Source organism: Vicugna pacos, chromosome 27 (genome assembly GCF_048564905.1).
Source record: "Vicugna pacos chromosome 27, VicPac4, whole genome shotgun sequence".
In the NCBI taxonomy this organism is placed as follows: Eukaryota; Metazoa; Chordata; class Mammalia; order Artiodactyla; family Camelidae; genus Vicugna; species Vicugna pacos.
This window is the reverse complement of record NC_133013.1, coordinates 14,432,988-14,455,016: the sequence shown is the minus strand read 5'-3', so window position 1 is coordinate 14,455,016 and position 22,029 is coordinate 14,432,988. Positions and strand designations below refer to the sequence as shown.

Sequence of the window (22,029 nt, the reverse complement as noted above, 5' to 3'; positions counted from 1 at the left end):
CTGTCAAGTGCCTGTTCGTCAGCGCTAGGTCATGGATGGGTTCAGAAATGCCTTCGATTTCAGAGTTAGTACAGAACGTGTGCGTGCACTGATGCTATTTTGCTTTATTCTTCAATACTTTCCTTTTCTCATTTGGAATATCGTCATTCTCTTCCCCTGCCTCCCCCTCCCTCTGAGTACTTGATGTCTCCAGCCATTTCCTGAACGAGTTAGGCTGCCCACCCAGCTACCCCAACAGCAACCCTAAGGCTCTTGAAAATCCCCTCTTGGCTGGCTGGCTGAGACACCGTGGCCACCAAGCGCGCACCCCTCGCCAGCGCCCACCCCATCGAGTGCGTGGTACCGCCTGTGTGCATGGTGTCCCTGCAGCAGCTGGTGCCAAACAATGCTCCCTCTCATCTGGGCGACTCCAAATGGCCTGGCCGCTTCGGCCGTTCAGAGCCCAGTTGGTGCTGGAGTTGCCGGACTGCCCGGCCGAGGTGATTTGCCCCTTTGTCCTGATAAACAGATCGCAAGGGCCTGCTGCTCTCACCCTGTCTTCTGACTGTCCCTGTGAGGAAGGATGTTGGAAGTAGCCAACTGTTTGATGAAACCAGGCTGCATGTGATTGCCGTGGTGTAAGACGGTGTTCTGCCAGGCTGGCTGTGTGCTCTGGACGAGTTACTTAACCTCTCTGAACCTTTCCTTCCATATCTCTCTATTGAAGTTAATAATACCTATGCCACCCAGTTCATGTCAGGATTTAAGGAGATCATGCTCGTGGAAAGCACCTGCTCCAGGTCTTGGCACACCGTCTGCCCTCCACAGGTAGTTAACTTTCTTCCTTTTTCTAGCTAGGCTCCCAGGCAGGAGAAAAGAACAAATCCACTTCATGATATGCCGCTTTGCTCTCTGCAGTGATCTGAGCTCGTCACATTTGCAGATACTTTTAAATAGAAGTCAGAGAGCTTTAATTATGCTCTTGTTTGTGGTTTGGTTTGTTGCATCATGAACTGATTGGAGAATACTGCCCACTCTCTTGCTGCTGGGAAGTGCAGGGCTGGCCAGGAGTCAGGTGTGGGAAGTAAGGACTTTCATGTGCAACTCCCAAGTCCCTCTGCCCCAGAGACGGAGTTGGTGGTGTCATCTGGATGGGTGTGGTTCAGGGACCAGCCCACAGAGTCCGTGTGGGCTACTGGCTCCCGCATCACATCCTCAGTGTATGTGTCTTCAGTTCTTGTGGATCCACCTGCTGCCGCTCTTTGCTTTCTGTTCCCTTCATTTCAGTCGCGGTCTCCCAGCTAATACAGATGACACGCATCGCTGTGATGTGTAACAAATAGGTGGCTGGAGTGTTGAGTGTGACTTTGTCATCACACTGTCTGGATTTTGGTCCATTTCATACCGGGTGGTCTGGGGTGTAAGGAACCTCAATTTCTTTATCTGCAAAGTGGAATAGTGAGAGCACTGACGTCACAGGATTGCGTGAGGACTAGGAGGATTAACCTATAAAAGTGGTCAGCCAGACCCTACTCCACAGTAAGTCAAAATTGCTTGTAGTAATGTTACTAGTCAGGAATATTTGAGCATTTATTATTCAGAGCAAATATAGTCAAGCTAAGTGGACACTCGGTTCTCTGTAGTGCAAACCCCATTATTTTTTGACCGAGGTCATTGCACTGGATATGCAGACTCCTTACATAAAAGTAAGTCCTCGATTGTCACTGGGGAAGGACTGTGGGGGCCCTCCTGGATCTGGGGTGTATTTGTAGCACCCTCTCTCTCTGATGTCTCCCCTGAGGCTGTAACTCACTGCTTAGCCCTGTCCCGGTCCCTGAGTGTCCCCGGCTGTCTGGTCCCAAGCTCACACTGCCTGTCCTTCCACCTCAAAGGTCAGCCCCGATGGCTTGTCGTGGCCTTTGGCGCTGGGTGGCAGGATTTGTGCTTTTGTTCGAGGCTCTGTGCCATGTCAAACACAGGACTGGCTTGTTCTGCAAAGCTACTATCCTAGAAACTCTGTAAGGTAGGCTCTTTTCAAATGTGGCTGCTATTCTCTGAGTGTCGAATACGGCATAATTATTCATTCCCTAGGGTCTGCTCTTACCTGCATGTGTAACAGCACAGGGAGCCCCATTTTCTGCATGGTCATTTAGGCCAGCAGCCCGGGCAAATCAGTCAGGCAGTTAAGGTGAATGTATGACATTTGAATTGCGTTCCTTCTTTGTAGGGTGTTCAGATGATTTCATTTCACACCGTTCGGAACTGTTGTTATTCTGTGTCTTCTAGTTCATAAATACCATTTGCCCTGAGCAACTTTTTGTTACACTGAAGAATAACTTACTTTAAGGGAAGAGTCTATGGTTTCCCGAATTTTGCCGTCTAGGAAAGATTGTGGCATTAATTTCTTATTAAAACAAAACACAAACCCAGGATGAGTATCTCTCCCCTTGATTACGTGCCCAATACTCTGCATATATTTGTGTTTTCTTCATTTATGGCTAATATATTTTTATATATATATAAAAATGTCTGTTTGCATGCATGTAGATATGTGTATTTTATAAGTATGTACACGTTTGCCATGTGGAATACAGGAAGATGGAGATTATGTTTTTCTCCCTCTGTACTGTCTATAATCATTTCCCCCAATATTTTATCACGAAATATTTCAAATATGTGAAAAAGTTGAATTGTCCAGTTAAGACCCATATCCCCACTGTGATGATCCTGCAGTTAACATCTTGCTGTCTTTGCTTTATCCTGTAATTATCCATGTCTCCATCGCTCTGTCAATCCATTTCCCTCCTCTTGCTGTCGTCTCTCTGAGCTGCATGCTGCCCCTGATCGTGGCCCAGATACTCTGTTGGCAGGAAGCAGGTATGACTGCTTGAGTCTTCCCTGAGCCTTCCCTGAACCTCCTCTCGCAAAGACCTTGACGTCTACTCATGTCCCCGCCCAGAGCCACACCAGCAGGTGCAGAGCCCTCCCTGCAGCCTCCACTGGCTTTGTCCCTCTCTGTGTGGTCTGGATAATTCTGATTCTCACTGTGCCTTTTAAAACAAGGGCATTTAAGATGCCATGTCTACCTTTTTACTTCCTCAAGCCCAGCAACTTAACTGGACACCCCAGAAGATGCTGTCTGTTCTCTATCCTTTATCAGGAGCCAAATAGATGCTCTGACAAACGCCAGCTCCACAGGCAGACTGGTTTAGCCTGGGGTTTCCCCTTTAGTTACTTTCCAGCCTTCTCTGGTCTGGACAGCCTCCCCCTTCCCACAACCCTCCCACTGAGGCTGACCTTTGAGGAGGAGCTCTCTGCTGTCCTGCCTCACTGCGGCCCCAGTTCTCTCTTGGCTGGATGGCACTGCTGGGAGGAATGTAGGAATGAAGGCCTTGCAGTGTGTGACCTTCCCTTTCATTTTAAGTCATCGCTTTCTCCATTATTATTTTTACAACAGTATCACAATCATGGCCACTTAATGTGTGCATTCTATTGGAAAATAATTGTGAAAAAGTGAAAAACGTGTCTCTCATATAGTTATAGAATGAACCTGAGTCAAATATTTTATTTAACTCATTAATGAGGGAACCGATGATTTGGTAAAGCTGGCTCAAAGAGCATTGGAAGAACTGGATATCCATAGGCATTTGGGGGGAAAAATGATAGAAGAGAATGATTACATAAGTGTGGAGGAAATGGTGAGGTACCATTTGGATCAACCTTGAGGTACCGCCAGCTTCCGGGAGGGTAGCCACAGAAAGCCCTCACCGTCAGCAACCTTCAGGGTGCTGGGGAGGGAAACTCCCCCCCTCTTCTCTTCCGGGTCCTGTGGTTGGTCTAATAATGAAACTGACAATAAGACAGATGAACAGTAGAAAAATCACATTTAATTTCGAACAAATGGTAGTGCATAAAAACATGAGACTCAAAGAAGTGACCAGAGCAGGCAGCTTTTATACCCTTTAGACGAAGAAACAATAAATTTGTGAAGGATCAAGACGGGAAAGGAGTTGGGGCTTGGGGTCCTGAGTTAGTGAAGACGTAACAAGATTTGTTTATACAGCATCCTTGGCCTTGAATTCTCTATCGCTCTCTTCCTTCTGGTACAGGGAGGGTACCTCTCACGTGGGAGGTTTATTTCCTGCTTTCAGGGGGAACAAAGGAGGGTCAGAGAGTCCTTCTTGCACCTGCCGTTTCTTAAATAACTTTAATTCAAAATAATATGCCAAAGCAGTGTATTTTGCGGCACCCTGCTCCCCATGTCTGATCCATGTCTGGGTGTAAAGGCTGGACCTCCCAAAGGTCATCGTATCTTCAGAACTGCCCGTAGGGTCAGTCAAGGCTTGGGTCATCACTGTGTCCCAGCCCACTTTCTCTCTTGACTCAGAAACCTACAAGTTAACACGTAGCTCCTCTGTGTGCAAGCCCTGGATAGCTAGTCAATGACCAGATCAAACCAGATACATTCCTCTAGGTCTCAGAGTTTGGCTGATCTGTAAAAAGCCAAGACGGCACATATTTTAGGCTTTGCAGGCGCTACGTCTCCGGAGCATTCTCACAACTCTGCAGCTCTGCCTTGTCCAGTCTCCAGAACTACATTTGAGGGGATGTAGTTTACATGAAAAAGAAACCTTTGAAGTGAAATGACCTGTGGGCAAGGAGGCACAGGACTCTGTCTAGCTAAGCAACCTGGTATTATAAACACAAGGCATTTACTGGATGTCTGGGTGGGAGAAATGAGACTTGATCACCAGAGAGATTAACAACTGGATGATCTGTCTCAGCAGAGAGGAAGCTCAACTCCAAGGCAGTGCTTCCAGCTCTGGATCTATTTCTTAATGAAAAGGGAAGGGACGTGTCAAGAAGTTTCATACGATGAATTTCACCGAAGAGCATCCCTCTAAGTGAAACCTGTTATGAGGCCGTAGGATTGAGGGCTGGCAGTTTGAAATGAGTGGTAGAGGGGGCTAGTTCAACTGTATTGATCATCCGGGGCCAGCACAGAATGTTTTATTGAGGCAGGACTTCGTAGGGAAGCTTTTTGTAAATGAAACTAACATTTGATTACTGGGAGAAGATGACTGTGACTTGCCATCTGGTTTGCCAGCCAATACTATTGATTCATGGTGCTTTGTAGTAGTTCTTAATAATCTGTCCCGTTTTGTGTTATATGAGCTATTGAAGCTGTTTGCCCGGCTCCTCTGGTCTAAACATTTAGGGTTATTGCACCAAGCTTGTACTCCAGCTTTCTTCCATCATCTGATTTTTTTGAGTTCTCACGTGCTGTGGCATTTATCATTACAGGTTATTCAATTATCGTGTGGTAGTTTGCATTTTTATTATGTTCTTCACTTCCAATGTATGCAAATCTTCCCTTCAGAGCCCACATAGATTCATTGATTTTTTTTTTTGTTAACCAGGCAGGAGGGGGGATATTGAACTGTCTCGACCCACCTCCATCAAAATGACCGATATCCTGTCTTGTTTCTGAGTGGGATGCTATTCAGTAAAACTACTCACTGTGTTAGTGGGTCCCGGTGTTTCTTTTCCCCATTTATTTCCTTCCTCTTTCTGGAATGACTGCTTACCCCAGAGGTAGCTGCTTCAAAGGAAGAATCAGGCCGACAGTCCAAGAGAGCCTGTAGTGAAATGTCTTCAGTTCATCATATGGTCCTAGAATAAAGGCAGTGGCTGTTCCTGTATTTACAGACGCACTCCCAGCATAAGCATTTGCACCCCTCCACTCTGTACTCTGTTACTTCCTGGATAGGGGTTCAGAGTGATGGCCCCGATGATCACAAAGCAGCTTTTATCTGCCAGTAAAATGAAAGTCAAATCCATGGTGCAGCCACAATTGCTTTTCAGGGGTGGAGCTCCAGGCAGAAATGGCACATGGTGCCGCTCCTTCTGGAGGGGTGCTCTTTCCAGTGTGACTAAAGGTGAGCCTTACGCGAGATGCTTACCATCCTGATGTGTTGTATCTTGTAAGAGAATGGTCAGGATATTCCTTATAAAAGTCTCTGTGATGCCAGCTCTGATTCTGCCAAGAGGTATCTGGGCTCAGGAGCCAGACAGTCCTGGGTGGAAATCCTGTCTCTGCCACTTTTTTGCTGTGTGATCTTAGGAAAGACAGGTAACTGTTCTGGTCTTTAGCTTCCTCTGGAAAACAGAGCAATGCCTTCTTGGCAGCTGGAGAGTGGTAAGAATAACATATGATAACTTTCTACCACATGGTGTGCCATTGTCTGTACAAATTGTTACTTTCAAAACAAAACTATTAAGAAGTGGGGTAGTATGGCTCATTTTTATCCCAGTGTTTAGTGTTTTTGGGTCAACAAGCCTTCTCCCGATTTGGACCATTCCTTTCCTCCTGGCTCTTTTGACCCTGCTGCAGCAGTTTGCTCTGCTGATGTCATCTTGAGAAAGCCAGTGTCCCTGGACGCTGGTGGCTGAGTGGCTGGGTTTGTTCCCATGTGAATCTGCCCTACAGCCCTGGCTCTGGCCGCGGTGTGCCAAAGGCGTATCAGAACTGGATGTCTAGGACCTACAACTGAAAGACCATCTCTTCTGTTTTGTGACGTGTCGGGGTGGGGGGGGTCCCACAGTGGATGACGGGTCAGCACGAGGAGGGCTGCGGGAGCTGTGACTGCCCGGCAAAGCCAGGCGCATTTGAGCACATGAGAGAGTCTTTGCTCTAGACACGCAGAGTTTTCTGAGTCAAAATGGAACGAGAGGCAAAAAGCACACGCTCATGTTTTTGTTTCTGGTGTTCTTGGCTTGTGTGAAGGCGTCTCTTTCAACACATCTCATTTTCTAAGCATGAAGTCAAAGGGAGATAATGTGACCCTGTTGACCTGATTGGGCTCCAGCGCGTCCCTGGGGACACCCCCGCTGACCATCACACACACACACACACACACACACACACACACACACGGTGAAGAATACACTGCCCTGTGTATCCCGCTGGAAAGGCAGTGCCTCTGTTCTAGAAGCTGGAGATTGCAGCCTTTACAGAATGCATTTTCTTGTACATCTGCTAACATTTCTAATATCATCTTAGACCTGCTTGTCTATGCACTTTCCCCAGACAGTGTGTCTCTCTTGACCTCCAGCTTTTATGAGACACAAAACACCTCATTTCCATAACTGCTCTCCTTGTCAGGCCTGGCTCGATTATTCTCGGGCCTCCAGAGCCATTTGGGTCTCTTCTCAAAGGGACTGGAAGGCCGTTCTCACTTTCTCATTTCCGACTGATCTGGAAGAATCCAGCTAAAGGAATTTGACATTTAGACCCGTAAGATACCAGTGTTACACTTAGTGGATTGGGGTCATCTCCTCCATGCCTTTGTCATGAGGTTCCACCCCACCCCCCACCAGTGCATGCAAACCCAGTGAGGGTGATTTAACCCCTGAAAGAGAAAATTGCTTCTTGTGGCCAGGGAAGGGGGGAGAGGTGCAAAAAAGTATTACTCTTTTTCTGTGTAAAGCATTTATATATATTCAATATATAAACATATATACAGTATGTCTATGGTATTAAAATTTCATGGAGAGGGGCCAATTAGGAAGAAATGTCTAAAAGGGTTCTTGGGCAGGTGATAATGAGAAAAGGTTGAAAAACCCTTCTCTCAAATTTTTTTCTTGATGCCTTCTGTTCCCTACTCACAAGAAGTAATGCCGAAGAGAAGCTCTCCACCCTGGGCGAGGACATCGCCAGGTGTAGCTCTGGGAGGAGGGAAAGGCCGGTGTGTTTCCAGCTAAAGAATTGCTCAGAACTCTTCAAGAGGAAGTCTTGCTTGAGTTTTAAACAGCAAAGGAATCTCCTGCAGAGATTTCAAAATTCCAACTACTGGACCCCACCCCAGATGTATCCCAGAATCTCCTGGAACCCTGGACATCCCTTGGGTGATTTCCTAAATAGACTGATGCAAAGTCTGCAACTACTGATCTAGCACAAGGAGAGCAGGTGGCTTAGATGAGTGGCGGACCCAGGGCCAGAAAGCACACTGTTACATAGGCATCTCGCTCAGCCCCTCTCCTCACCTCTGCGCCTTGGCAAACTGGATGGTGCCTCTTCCACCAAATGTGCCCCAGCCTGTGCCACCTCCGTGGGTTTCTGTGAAAGGCTCTCTCCTCGTGGATTCTCCTTTCTTCCACCTCAACCTGTCAACGTACTGCTTGTTGTCCAAGACCAAGCTCCAGGGAGTCCTGCAGGAAGCCTTGCACCAGCCTCCCCAAGCTGCCCCCCTTTTCTGTGGTGCTTACCACACTCTGCCTTACATTTGGGCTATCTGCACACGCTGTTATTTTCTTTTCCATTTAATTGAGGTATAGTTTATTTACTGTAAAATCCATCCATTCTAAGTATACAATTCAGTGATTTTTAGATTCATAAAAAGTTGTGCAACCATCACCACGGTCTAGTTTTAAAACATTTCCATCACTCCAAAAACTTTGCTATGCCTATTTGCCATCAGACCCCACACCCAACCCCAACCCCAGCCCCAGGCAACCTGCTTTCATTCTGTATAGATTTGCCTTTTTTTTTTTTTGTGGATATTTCATATAAATGGAATAATACGGTATGTAATCTTTTACATCTGGCTTCTTTCAGTTAGCAGAATCTTTTTGAGGTTAATTTATGTCGTAGCATGTATCCGTAATTTGCTCCATTTCACTGCCAAATACTTTCCTTGGTATTATAATTTGGGGGATAGTAAATTAACTGGGTTGGATTAGTCTTGTATTTATACGGATAGACCACATTTTGTTTATTGATTGGCCATTGGTGGACATTGGGTTGTTTCCAGTTTTGGGTTATTACGAATATTGGCAGTCTTTGTGTAGACGTGTTTTCTATTCTCTTGGGTAGACTGGGGGTGGAATTGCTGGGTCATGTGGTAGATTTATACATAACTTTTTAAGAAACTGCCCAGTTGTTTTTCAAAGTGGCTGTAACCCTTTCATCTTTTACATTCCTGCCAGCACCGTATGAAGCTTCCCTTTTCCCCACAGCCACGTGAATGCCTGGTATTGTCTGTATTTTTTTATTACACCCATTCTAGTGGGTGGGTAGTGGCACCTCGTGATTTTCATTTGCATTTCTCTAAAGACTAATGATGCTGAGCATCTTTTCAAATGCTTACTAGGCATTTGTGTATCTTCTTTGGTGGAATGTCTGTTCAGGTTCCTTGCCTATTTTTAAAATTGGGTAATTTGTCATTTTATTGTTGAGTTGTAGCATTGGTGGAAAATGTTATTCAAATATCTTTATTCTTCCTGATTTTTGTCTAGTTGTTTTATCAGTTATCAAGAGGGATATTAAGGTCTCCAACAACTATCATTGAATTGTGTATTTCTCCTTCCATTTGTCAATTTTTGCTTCATGTATTTGGGGGCTTTTTCTATTATTATTAAGATACTATTATCTTATTATTTTGATGTGGTTGGGTTTACATCTGCCATTTTGTAGTTTGCGTTATGTTTCATATCCTTTTTGCTCCTTTGTTTCTTCTTTATTGCCCTCTTCTGTGTTAAGATATTTTCTCATGTTTCATTTTAATTCCTTCTCGCCTTATGTTTGGATGAGTTTCTCAGTGATTGCATCTACAATCTGCATCTGAAGTTATCTTTAGTCTACTTCAGATCACTAACTTAATTCCTGTAACATACAGAAATTTTACTCCAATACATCTCTGTTTCTTCTTCCTCCGTGCTCTTGCATATATATTACATCTATATTTGTTATGAATTGAACAATACAGTGCTTTTTAAAAAATGAAACCTTATGCCTCTTAAAGAAGTTAAGAGAAGAGGGAAAATGTATTTATGCAACCTTTTGTATTTACCTACATACTAAATTTTTCTGGTACTTTTTACGTCTTAGTGTAAATATTTGAGTTACTGTATGGTGTCATTTCCTTTCTACCTGTAAGATTCCTTTAGTATTCCTTGCAAGCAAGGAATTCTTCCAGTCTTGTTTATCTAGGATTATCTTTATTTTGCCTTCGATTTCAAATGATGGTTTTGTCGGTTGTGGTGTTCTTGGTTGACATTTTTTCTTTCAGTACTTTAAATATACATTTCACTGCTTGCTTGCTTGCTTTTTCTTGTCTTTCCTTTTTTTTTTTTTTAACATTCCACTGCTTTCTGACTTACCTTGTTTCCAATGAAAAGTTAGCTCTTCATCTTATGAGGACCCCTTGAATGTGATGAGTTTTACTTTTTCCTTGATGCTTTGAAGATTGTCTGTTGTTTTTTTTTTTTTTTTTTTTTTTGCCTTTCAACATATATGTGAACAGATTATAACATATCTGGGCATGGATTTCTTTTCTTTTGCTTTCCTTGAGGTTTGTTGTGCATCTTAAACCTATAGATTCATGTTTTTCACCACATTTTGGATATTTTGACCATTTTTTTCAAATATTTTTTTCTGCCCTTTTTCTCTCTTCTTTCCATACGGGACTCCCATTATATGTATATTGATGTGCTTGCTGGTATCCCACAGGTCTCTGAGGTTCTGTTTATTTCTCTTCTTGGTTCTTCAAATTGATAACATAATTTATTAATTTATCTTCCAGTTCACTGATTCTTTCTTCTGACATCTCATGTCATATATCCCTCTAGTTAATTTTTTATTTCAGCCATACTTTTCAACTTCAGGATTTCCACTTGTTTGTTGTCGTTGTAGTTATTACACTTGTGTCTTGATTCAGATTCTCTAATCATTGGATTATTACCATATTGTTATTTAGTTCTTTAAACATGGGTTTCTTTAGTGTTTTGAACATATTTATATTAGGTGCTTTGAGTCTTTGTCTCATGCTCAACATCGGGACCAACTTTTAGACAACTTCGATTAACTGCTTTGTTTTGTTTTGGTAATTAGGTATTTATTTATTTTTTAACAGAGGTCCTGGGTATTGAACCCAGGACCTTGTGCATGCCAAGCATGTGCTCTGCCGCTGAGCCACACCCTCCCCCTTTCTATTGACTGCTTTGTACCCCTGAGTAAGGAAAGGCCATGTTTCCTATATATTTTTTGCATGACTCTTAATTTTTGGTGAAAATTGAGCATTTTTAGATAATGTACTCTAGGAACTCTGGGTTCAGTTTCCTGTGCCCCCCTCACTCCCACCTGAGGTTTGTTGTCATTGCTTTTTGTTTAATTACTTGCCTAAACTGAAGCTGTGGAATCCATCTCTCATGGTGTATTGATGGTCATGGATATCTTGGTTCAGATTTTTTGTTTTTAATTCTTGTGTGTGGTCTTTTTTTTTTTTAATGTTTTAAATTCTTGCTTTTATTTTTAAGCCTGTCTTCCTAGGGGTCACTTCTGTGTCTGCATAGTCAGTGATTGGTCATAGTTTGTGTTCAAATGCCTCAAACACTTAAGACTTTATTCAAAATTAAGGCAGCTTTTTTGTCTCCCAAGCTTTTATTTTCTCTCTGGGCCCTTTTGCATCTCCTTGGCCTATGCACACAGGCTCACAGTCAGCGAGGAATGAATAGAGAAAGTGGGTCCTCCCTGGTCTCTCCTGCACTTGTGCACAGAGATCTGTGGAGAGCTTTTCAAGAACCCTTTGACTGAGCTCCCTGTTAAATTTCTGTCTAGTCTGCCAGTCTATAGCTTGCCCCAGACAGCACCATGACCTCAGAGTAGCTGAGGTGGACTCCGCTGTATATTCGCCATTGGGATTGCTCTTCATACTTACAACACTACTGATTGTGGGGTTTCCCATATCCACTTTGAATCAAGTGGACTCCTTCCAACCACAAGGCTGCTGGTTTGCAAAGCCAGCCCACCTGGTAGAACTACTTTGCCAACCGACACGGGAGGGCTGAGGGAGGGAGGGAAAGAACCCAGATCTTTGCTGTTCTTCACAGACGTGCCAAAGTTTTTCATGAATGAATACTCCTCAATTTGTGGTATGTTTTAGTCAATTTCCAGAGTCTTGAAAACGTTGTTTTTGACAATTTTGTCTAGTTTTATCACTATTCTTTGAGGAGACGATTTGTCAAGCTTCTCACACTGCTGTTGTAGCCCCACTGTGTTTTCCCATCTTTTAGAGAGGAAGACTCATGTGGCGGGTGAAGGTATGGACCCTGTGACCCGACTGCCTGGGCTTTAATTGGCCCTGCCAATTATTGCCTGCAAGACTTTGGGCAAATTACTTAGCCTCTGGGTCCCTGTTTCCTCATCTGTAAAATGGAATAAGAATAGTACCTACCTAATGGGGTTGCTGTAAGAATGAAATGGATTAATATACATTGAGTGATAGGGAGCAGTGCTAGGCACACTGTCAAAGCTATAAAATAGTTGCTTTTTATTATGATTTGAGCAAGGCTAGGGACTTAACATAGGCCCTGAGCCCCCATATCCTTGGACTGGTGCCTTACACACAGTCAGCTCCTCTGACCCCCTCAGGTCTTTACTAAGACCTACAGATTTTGATGGATGATTCACAATGAATGTTACCATTTGGAAATCTCTCATAAGTCCTATAAAGAAACTTGTTTATCTGTATTCAACCCAGGGTTTTCAAAGTTATATATGACTTAGTAATGCTTTTCCTCCCTGCATAGCTTTTAAGAATAGCTAAGCTTTTTTTGTTGTTGTTAAAATAGTAACTTTTCCTTATAGAGCCCGTTAGTCCTCACCCCCTGGGTCAGGGGCACCTCACTCAGGCAGGGAGCATGGCTCTCGGTCGCTCAGCCAAGGGGTCGGTGGGACTGAGCTTCAGTCCTGGCCCCTCTCTCTGCTCACTAGCTGCATGGCTATCAGCCTGAGAGTCCTCTCCAGCCTCATCTTCCTCATCTGTAAAACTGGTTAATAATATGACTTACCTCCTGGAGTCACCATGTAGAATAAATGTGTCAATATATGTAAAACCTTCAGTGCTGTCCCCGGATAAGTAACTAATGTGTGTTCTTTTGGTTGTAATTAATATTACCCGCATTCCAGAGGGTACGCGGCCCCGATGCCCCGTTCCTCCCTGTTGCCTGGATACAGACTCCGGTGCTCCTCTGGGTATTGGCGGTGCTTCTCTTTATTCTGGTAGAGAGAAGCTGTGTTTGCCCTTTGTGATAATTGCCTATTTTTAAACATACATTTATTTATTTACTAAAATTGCCTACTTTTCAAATTGAAGGTTAGTTGATTTACAATGTTGTCTTAGTTTCTGCAGTACAGCATATGGATTCTATTATGCATATATATTCTTTTTCATATTCTTTATCATTATAGGATATTACAAGATACTGAATATAGTTCCCTGTGCTAAACAGTGGGACCTTGTTGTTTATCACTTTTATAGATAGTAGTTAGTAAAAGGGAGGGTTCCCTTTTACTAACTATGGGAATGTAATTTGGTGCAGCCAGTATAGTTGCCTGTTTTCATAATTGTCTTCTCCATTATACCGTGAGCTGGCTGAGGTCCCCCGTGCCCGGGGAGAAATACCTGGCGCAAGTTCTCAGTCTTGGGTGCTCAGTCTACCTGACGGTAAGCCTGGGCCGTCGGGCATGTGGAGCCTGACTCGGTGAAACCAATTCTGCCTGGGGAGAAAGACAGAGAGAGAGTGTGTATGTATGTGTGTGTGCATAAATTGTGAGTGTGTTAGATGGCAATCTTTTTCTTAAGACTCTGTCTGGTCCTCTCTCTATTTTTGTTGAATGCTGAGGAAATCATTGAACTCCTCTTGTTCTGGAAGTTTCTCTAGTGGAAGAGACCTGGCACTACATAAATTGTGACTTGAAAGAACGGTCCTAAGTCCCATGAGAGGTGCTAGACACAGCCTGTTAATAATAGTCAGGGACCAATGCAAAAGATTTCTGGTAATGACTTTGTAGCTCCATCACTGAGTGGAAGAAAATGCTATTAGTTGCACCCAGCAGGGGTGGAGAATCTTTGTTTTTCTATGATGGACCACTGAGTTATAGAGAAAGATCTATGATGAGATTTATAAGTAGGAAGCAAATTTAGAGATTTTTTTCCTTTTAAAGAGGAGAACTATAAAATGTTACACATTCTCTTAAAATTAAATGAACATCAGATTTCACTAAATATAAGGAATAATTAAAAATATGCCTCTGTTGTACTTTAGGGCCATTTAGGGGAGAGAATTAGCAGAAGAGAGAGATGAGAGAAACTAAGACACAGGGTATAAAGGGGAGAATGATCTGAGAAGGAGCAAATAATGCAGAAGGAGGCAGGAAGTGACAGAGATGAAGTCTCAGAGACAGAGACAAATGAAGCCTTTCTAGTGAAAGCAGGTCCCAGATGCTCAGTCCCAGACAGGTCAGAGCAGATGATGGTTGGTGCTCCAATTAAAGACCTGGATGCAGAGAGAGCGGGCAGGCTCTCTGGATACTGCCGCGAGGGAGGCTGAAGCCACGTTGCATATTGGCAACCCCAGACATGACTGCCGTCACAGTGGTGGAAGTTGTTCAGAGCATTTCCTCCTCATTTGAACCTCATGGCGAGTTGTGAGAGCAGAATCCTCATCTCCACATTACAGACCAGAAAAGGGAGATGCAGGCATACTAAGTGCATTGAGTTTCCATGATTGATGCGTGGCTCTCAAAATCTTGCCTTTCCACCTGCCCCCTCTTCTCACCCCTTTACGTAGACTGATACCTTTGGTGTGGGCTCGAGGCCAGAGTTATGTCTAAATCAGAGGTCCTCTATGTAATTCTTACTCTGCTTTTTTAAAGAAAAGTGGTTGGCAAATTTCACCCGTTTATTATGTGATCAGAATACAGGCTCAGTCGTTCCACCAGAAATAAAGCACTGACTCAGTGCCTCTCTCCCCTGGCGGACCTGTGAGGTGGGTGGGCGAGCAGGCAGTCTGTTTGCCACCAGGGCAATTCCAGGAGGTGCTGTTGTGTTGTTTTCTGTTACCTGGTTCTGCCAACCTCTGATCCTGGAATGCACCAGCGAAGGCCTCACGTGTGCGATTTCCCCTGTGCGCTATGACTCGCTCCGCTCCAAGGAGCTGCTGTTCAGATGAAAAACAAAACCACACCACGAGCCTCCCTCACCTGCTGACCTTGCTGTTGCTTCATCTGGGGGAAATGCTGTTTGGGCTTATGTGGATGGGCCCCTGCCCCGCTTTACTGCAAGAAGACGACATACCGGCCCATCAGGCAAGAAATTGAAGTTGGCTTGCAAATTCCTTACACAGGATTAAAAAACAAACAAACTTGTGTTCAGGTTGTGCCCGGAATGACTTTCCTATGTCAGCAACAGGAGTGCTTCACAAACTTGTTATAAATGGTCACTGTTGTTATTGCCAGACATGGGGATAAGGCAATTTTCCTGCGCTGGATTGATGGAGGACCAGAGAACAGGAGTTTGGCAATCTGGGGCCCGCGGCCAAATCCAGCCATGACTTGTTTTTGTTAATAAAGTTTTCTTGAAACCCAGCCAGGCCCATCATGTACATACTGCCTACGGATGCTACGATGGCAGAGTTGCGTCGCTGCTACAAAGACCATGTGGCCCAGGAGCCTCAAATATTTACTATCCGGCCCTTCACAGAAAACTGTGCTGATCCCGGGGTTCTGGAACCCCAGCAAGGGGACCTCGGGGCCTTTCCATGACTGTGATACCATGCAGGACCCTGTGAGGTCCTCCCTGGTACAGATCTTTCTGTGTTCCCCATTTCTTGTTTGTAGGAAATAGGCTTCATTCAGGCTCCTTGACCTTCCCTGAATTGATAAAGGGCAGATTCAGATAGTTGCTAATCAGGCAAGGGAGGGAGTGTAGAGACAAGGGAGGAACAATCAAGAAACAATAGTGCAGACTTGTGGCCGGGTCCTGGTTACCATGTCTGTTGCTGCCAGGATCATACCCTGCCGTTCCCTTGAATAGAAGCCAGTTACTGTTATCTAAGTCTCAGGAGGCAAAGAGAAGAAACGAGATCTGGTTAGAACCTCCAAAGCCCAAGATGGCAGAGGATTTGGCTTCCCGTGGACCTTGAGCGTCATTAAACGCTCATTGTAATACATTAGCATGTTAAGTGACACACCCCCAAGTACCATAACAGCTGATGGTTGCCATGACAACAGCCAGAAAAGCCCAGGCACAAGGGTGGAAAAGAAAGGTGATTGGCTCCAGCATACCCCGAAGGAGGATGATGGCAGAAGCCGCCTGCAAAAGTCCACGTGGCCTGAGCTGCAGCTGGAGCTGTCTCGACTGTCCATCTTGGCTGGTGGCTCCCCTCTAGAGCATCTTTCTTTCTCCTCTTCTGAGCACTAAAGCAGCTGGTCACTTTGTCCCTCTGCCTCTGCTGCTCAAATTCTTTCACAGTGGGTGGCAAGGACCCACACTTCAGTGGGCTTCCTATTTTAGGGGCCCCTCTATCCATTAACAACTTTAGTTTAATGTGAGGCTGACATCTAGACGATTTCTGCATCTATTCCCAACAGACCTGTGCCCTGCTGCTAGGCATGTAGTTTGAGGGTACAGCTTCCTCCACGTTCCCTGAAGGTGGTCCCCCCGACCCCCGTGCCCAAGAGCAGAAGTGCTTTTATATGTCAGCTCTCCGTGCTCACAGGCTCCTCCCAGCTCCCTCAGGCCTCATGCCCCATGGTCCTTTTCGGCTCCGCCTTCCTTGGTCCTGGCCTCCCATCAGCCTCAGGCTCTGCTGCATTTGACACCCGAGGCATCACACGCAGGTGCCCTTCTCTGACGTCCTGCCAGCACACCCCTGCTGAAGTCTCGTTTCTCACCAGGACTGTAGAAGTAGCTGCCTGAGCAGTTCCTCCTCACTCTGTACTGCTGTTGACAAAAGATTAATCAGTGGATCTGAGAAAGAAATGCAAAATTTGATTGGAGCCAAATTTGAGGATTATCCCCTGGGAAGAAGAGCATCTCAGAAGGTTCTGAGAACTGTTCTGCCAGGTAGAAATCAAGGCATAGTTTTTCACACGTCTTATAAGAGAGAGGGCTGTACATCAAATGATGTATTGACAGTTCACATAATCTGGATCTTAGCAGCATCCTGGTGGGTCATGTGACCCTCACAGGCTCAAGCAGGAATGTTATCTTTTAAAGAGTTGTCTGTTGGTGCTAAGAGAACGCTTTTCATTATGGCTGAGCAGATACTTCTGCTGATGGGGGAGGTTTGGTCGATGAATAATGCAGCTACACAGTGAACAGTAAGGGGAGAAAGGAGGTGAAAGGGCAGAGAATAACTTTTTATGTTTAAATTTTTATTGTCTTGCCATAAAATGTGAATTTGATGTCACACTACGCGACACTGTCCAGAGAGTGTTGCCAAAGGATGGTTCTGGCTCCGGAACCTCCCTTGGCTCCCTATTGACCTCCAGATCAAAGGCAGACCTTCTGCCTGGCCTTCAAAGCTCTTTTAGTTCCTCCCAGCGCTCTGAGGCCAAAGGTCGTCCTCCCTTTAACCGGGGGTGGTCTGAACTTTCCCTCTGCCAGGCCTCACCCACACCACTGATGTCTGCTCTTAGAAGGTTGTGCCCCCACCCCCACCCCCCCGTCTGTTAAAATCCACTTCATCCTTGTTGCATCTTGGATAGATTTTCTTCCACATGCAGCCAAAGGTGCGTTTTCATCTCCTGAGCTCTCTGCCACTCCATCGCATTCCCCTGTATGGTAGCCTGTGCTGGGAGGAGTGTTTCTGTCTGCTCTCCCCAGGTTGTAAACTCCCACAGGGCAAGGGTTCTCTCTCTACCATATTTTCTTGCACCTCCCATGAAGCAGACACTGTGTGTGGAATAGAATTGAAAGTCACACAGAGCGTGCACACCAGTCACAAGGGCAGCTCTTCCAAGTGCACATCTGAATCACGACCTCAGAACGCAAGGATTGTCAGCATCACTGCACAGGTGTAGAAACAGGCTCGGAAAGGTTGACTTGACCAAGTGCTGTCAAAGGCAGATTTGAAGCCGAGACTCTTCTGCTCCAGTGCCGCACTGAGAGGACGAGGGTGCACTGTTGTAAGCATCCATGCACACACAGCCCCTCTGTGATGGGTGTCCGTACCGTGCGTCTCTGCAGACACACACCTCTACCTGCCAGCACATTCGAATCACTTGGGAGCTTAACAAATACTCATGCCCGGGCCCAGCTCTCACACACGATAGCAGAGTCCTGGTGGTAGTTGAGGGGTGTTTGCAGGAGCTGGTATGTTTCCCCAAGTGATTCCAGTCCGGGCCACACTCCCTAAGCTGCAGTAAGAAAGTGGGCAGACAGTGAGAGGGCTCATGAGCTCGATCCTGAGCTCCAGCTGCTGCTCTTAAAAGTGGGGCTGCTTATTGGGCGAGTCCCTGATAACCTCAGCCCTTTCAGAGGTGAGGAAGGGCTCCTCTGTCCCTGGCCAGCATCATCTGGGAGCTTGGTAGAAATGGAAATTTCCACACGCATCCCAGATGCACTGATTCAGAAAGTCTGAAATTGGGATCTGGCAGTCTGATATCCTCCGGGTAATTTTGCTGCCAGTGAAGGTTGAGAACTACAACCTTTGATGGATGGTGAGTATGTGTGTGGACACCTAGAATATCGGGGTGTTCACCGCCCTCACCCCCACCTGGCCCTGCTGGGCATCAGAGACCCTGGGAGTTTTATAAAACCTTGGATTTCTGGCTTCATCTCAGAGCGTGGGAATCTGTATTTTTAACAAGTACTCCAGGAGATTCTGAAATGCAAACTGTTTTGTTTTTTTTTTTTGAATTGTGGTAGCAGAAACCTGTTAAATATTGTATTCTTTTATTGAAGTATAGTCAGTTTACAATGTTGTGTCAGTTTAAATATTGCATTTGTTTAATAACAACTGCATATCTAGTTGGTGCAGGGTGAGGATACGTCCTTTTTTCCTCCTGGAGTTGCAGCTCCTCCCTCTCTAATTATTGAGATGTTTCCATCAGTCCTGTTACCCAGTAAGTGCAGACAGTCGCTGCCTTTAGCAGCACCTTCCTCCCGCCAGATTGCTCGCTGCCGCATCAAAGCCACAGGTGGGTTTATGGCCTTGTGCATACTTCCTTAGTCCAGCTTCTCAAAACTGGGTTTTAAGTGAGTGAAGGCATTAGCCTTTTGATGCACAAGATGTACAGCTTAACCCCTGATCCAGAGAGGTGTCGCTGGGGCCTCTGACAGGCCACGGGGTCAAGGAGGTAAGGGCCTTCCTACTTCCTGTCACCCCTGTGGTTCACTCTGCAAAGAACAGGTTGGAGGCAGGACAAGAACGGCAGGCCCAGACCTCATCTCTCTCTAGAAAAGCTGATTCTTTTTTGTTTTGCCCGCAGCTCTCTCCCTCTCCCCACCATTCTAATCTGTCATCATAAATGTCCACACCTGCCTGGTATTTTATGACTGGGCACACCTGCTGGCGCAGAGCGGTTGTCATGTGTCAGACATGCTGCCTAGTGTGGATGTCACAAAATCTCATGTCAGAAATGAAATACGGCTTCTGCTCCATCCCTGCCTATCCTTCTTCCTACTTCCCTTGACCTTCACTCCCACAGTGGAGGTCATTCGGCTGCAGACCCTCCAGCCTTCTGCATGCAGGTGACTCTGGTGCACTCAGGGGATCCTGCCCAGATGTGTCCGCTTCTGCATCTGGCTTCTTCTGGGCATGGGCACCTCTCAAGACTAGCACCCAGGCCTGGGTGACGCCTCCAGGACCCCCCACCTCCCAGGGAGTCAGGCTGTTTACCTGTGCTCTCCTGTCTGCATTACCTACCCTAAGCCTCCGTTAGAGCATTTATTCTCTCCTGCTTGTGTGTGTTACGAAGGAGATAAGGGGATAAATGAAGCCTTTGTTTTCACTTGCCTAGATCTTTCAGAAAGAACTTCTTTGGAAGCATTTGAAAGCCACTTGAATGAGACCAGGACTCCCTAAACTTTTCTCAACAGCTGCCAATCCTTGGTGCTTGAAAAAGAATCTGATCACATACTTAAGGCTGCAGTTGTGAGCTGGCCTTGGCTGGCCTTGACTGGAAACACAATGGAAACAGGAATCAGAATTGGAATGCAGCAGTAGAGGGCTGCTCAGACTTCCAGTCCTTGGTAGTGACCAGAGACCTGCCCCCGTGACAGGCGCGGCTCTGCAGAGGTCGCTCACCCCAGGACCAGTGCTGACGCAAAGGCTGCAGTAGTTTGTGGTGTTGTGTTAGTGCTGTGCTGCTCCCGCTCGGAGATCACCCAGGGGTCTTTAACAAAATCCCAGGGCCCAGGCTCACGGAAGGCGTAGGCATCTGAAATTTTAATGCTTCCCGAGTGCATCCAATCTGAAGGTGGCATTGAAAACACCTGGGTTAAAGGAATCTGTTTAAATGCATGGGGTTGAAATGAGGCAAAGATGAATCACCTGGCTACTGCCCTTTTTTATCATAAAGGTAAATAGAGGCATGCCTATCATCACAGGTGTGTGTGATGTGCGTGGATACCACAGAGAGGCAGTGGATGCAGGGATGCTGACACCAGTGCACGTATTTATACGTTCAGAGGAAGGCTCGATCCACGTGCCTCTCCTTCCTCCCTTTCCTTAGCTGCACACCCAGTCGATCAGCAGAGGCAGCCCAGTCTCCTCAAAGATATAATTCTGCCTCTACAACGCTTCTCAGATTTTCCTGTTCATTTCCATTGCTATGGTATTGACTCAGGCTGCCTTGTCTTGTCTCTGAATAATAGTCCAGCCTTTTTCTCTTGGCATTCACTTCTTCATTCTTCCATCATCTGTTCTCCCCATGATATACCCGTGTCATTATTTTATTTTTAGAGCATTTGCTATTCCCCATGCCCACAGATAAATGGTGGCAATGGTTGTGGACAGTCCTTATCTAGCATTTACATATCCACATGTTGACTTCTGGCACCTGCTCTAAGAGGTAGCATTCCTGTCCCCATGTTACAGAGGGGATAGTGAAAGCACGGGTTGACTTGGCCAAGGTCACACAGAGTCAGGGCGGCCTGACTTTCTGACCCTGGAGCTTTGGCTCTGCACCCCTTGGCTTCCTTGCCCCTCCTGATGATCTCTGGCCATGTCGGGAAAGGCTGCTCTGTGCTAAAGGATTTTTCCTACATTATGTCTGATTTTCACATCCATCCTGCCAGGTATGGAGGTATTCCTCTATTTCACAGAAATTAAGGCTTGGAGAGGTTATGTAACTTGACCAAAGTCACAGAGCTTTTAAGGAAATAATAGGTGGGGTTCCTCCCTGCATGCTCTGCATTCTTCCCGCCACATGGCACAGGATTTTCTAATTCCTAGGGTGGCATCTGTGGCTCAACATACTCTGTCGCCTTCCTTTCCAGCTCTGTATTTTCCACTCCATTATTAAATCATGCCACTCTACTGTTATGCATGCTAGTCCTGGAGTGTTCTTCCCTGCCCAGCCAGGGCTATCAGGCTTCCCACAGCAGACTCCTATCTTGCCGGTAATACCCTACGCGGAACCTACAAACAGCAGGACAGGAAGGCCTTTAGCATTTTCTCTCCACCTCAGGGAACCCTAAAATAATGCATCTCCTCTTGACCCTCCTAGTGTGATGGTTGCATCATGAACGTAACAGGTTACTAACAGACATGTTTGCCTTTCTGCCAAGTGGCATCTTGAGGCCAGGTGTCATTACCTCCTTCCTCATTTTTCTATCTTTCGTGTCTAGGGCATTGCCAGGCCCACAGCAGACGTTCAGTAGATGTTTGTTAAACAAATGAAGGGCAGATAAGAATACAAAGGTGGAGGAAGTCGTAAAACTGTTTCACCCAAGGGACCTGGGTGGGGCTAGAGAGCCCGGAACAGTTGGAGATGTACTCATTCGGTGGCCTCTAGGGAAGTGTCGGTTGTTTGGAAATTTCCCAAAGGAAGCAAAGAGCTAGTGATTATCGTAATCTGCTAATCTAGTTTGTCCACTTTGCCGCCCAGGTTTTGGTCTTATTTTTATTTTCTTCAGGTGTGCTTTGCTGATAACCTCCTGGTAAAAAGCCCTGGAACTCCATATCCTCCAGCACAGACTTTATAAATAAAATGCAGCTGGGAGACAGCATGTGAACGCTGTCGACTTGGAGACTTTATCG

At 45.7% G+C, this 22,029-nt stretch overlaps 1 protein-coding gene across 3 annotated transcripts in view; it reads left to right on the top strand.

Moving 5' to 3' along the window:
* The window catches only part of SLCO3A1 (solute carrier organic anion transporter family member 3A1), a 263,922-nt gene that overhangs the window by 32,617 nt on the left and 209,276 nt on the right, over positions 1 to 22,029 (top strand). The window lies entirely within an intron of this gene.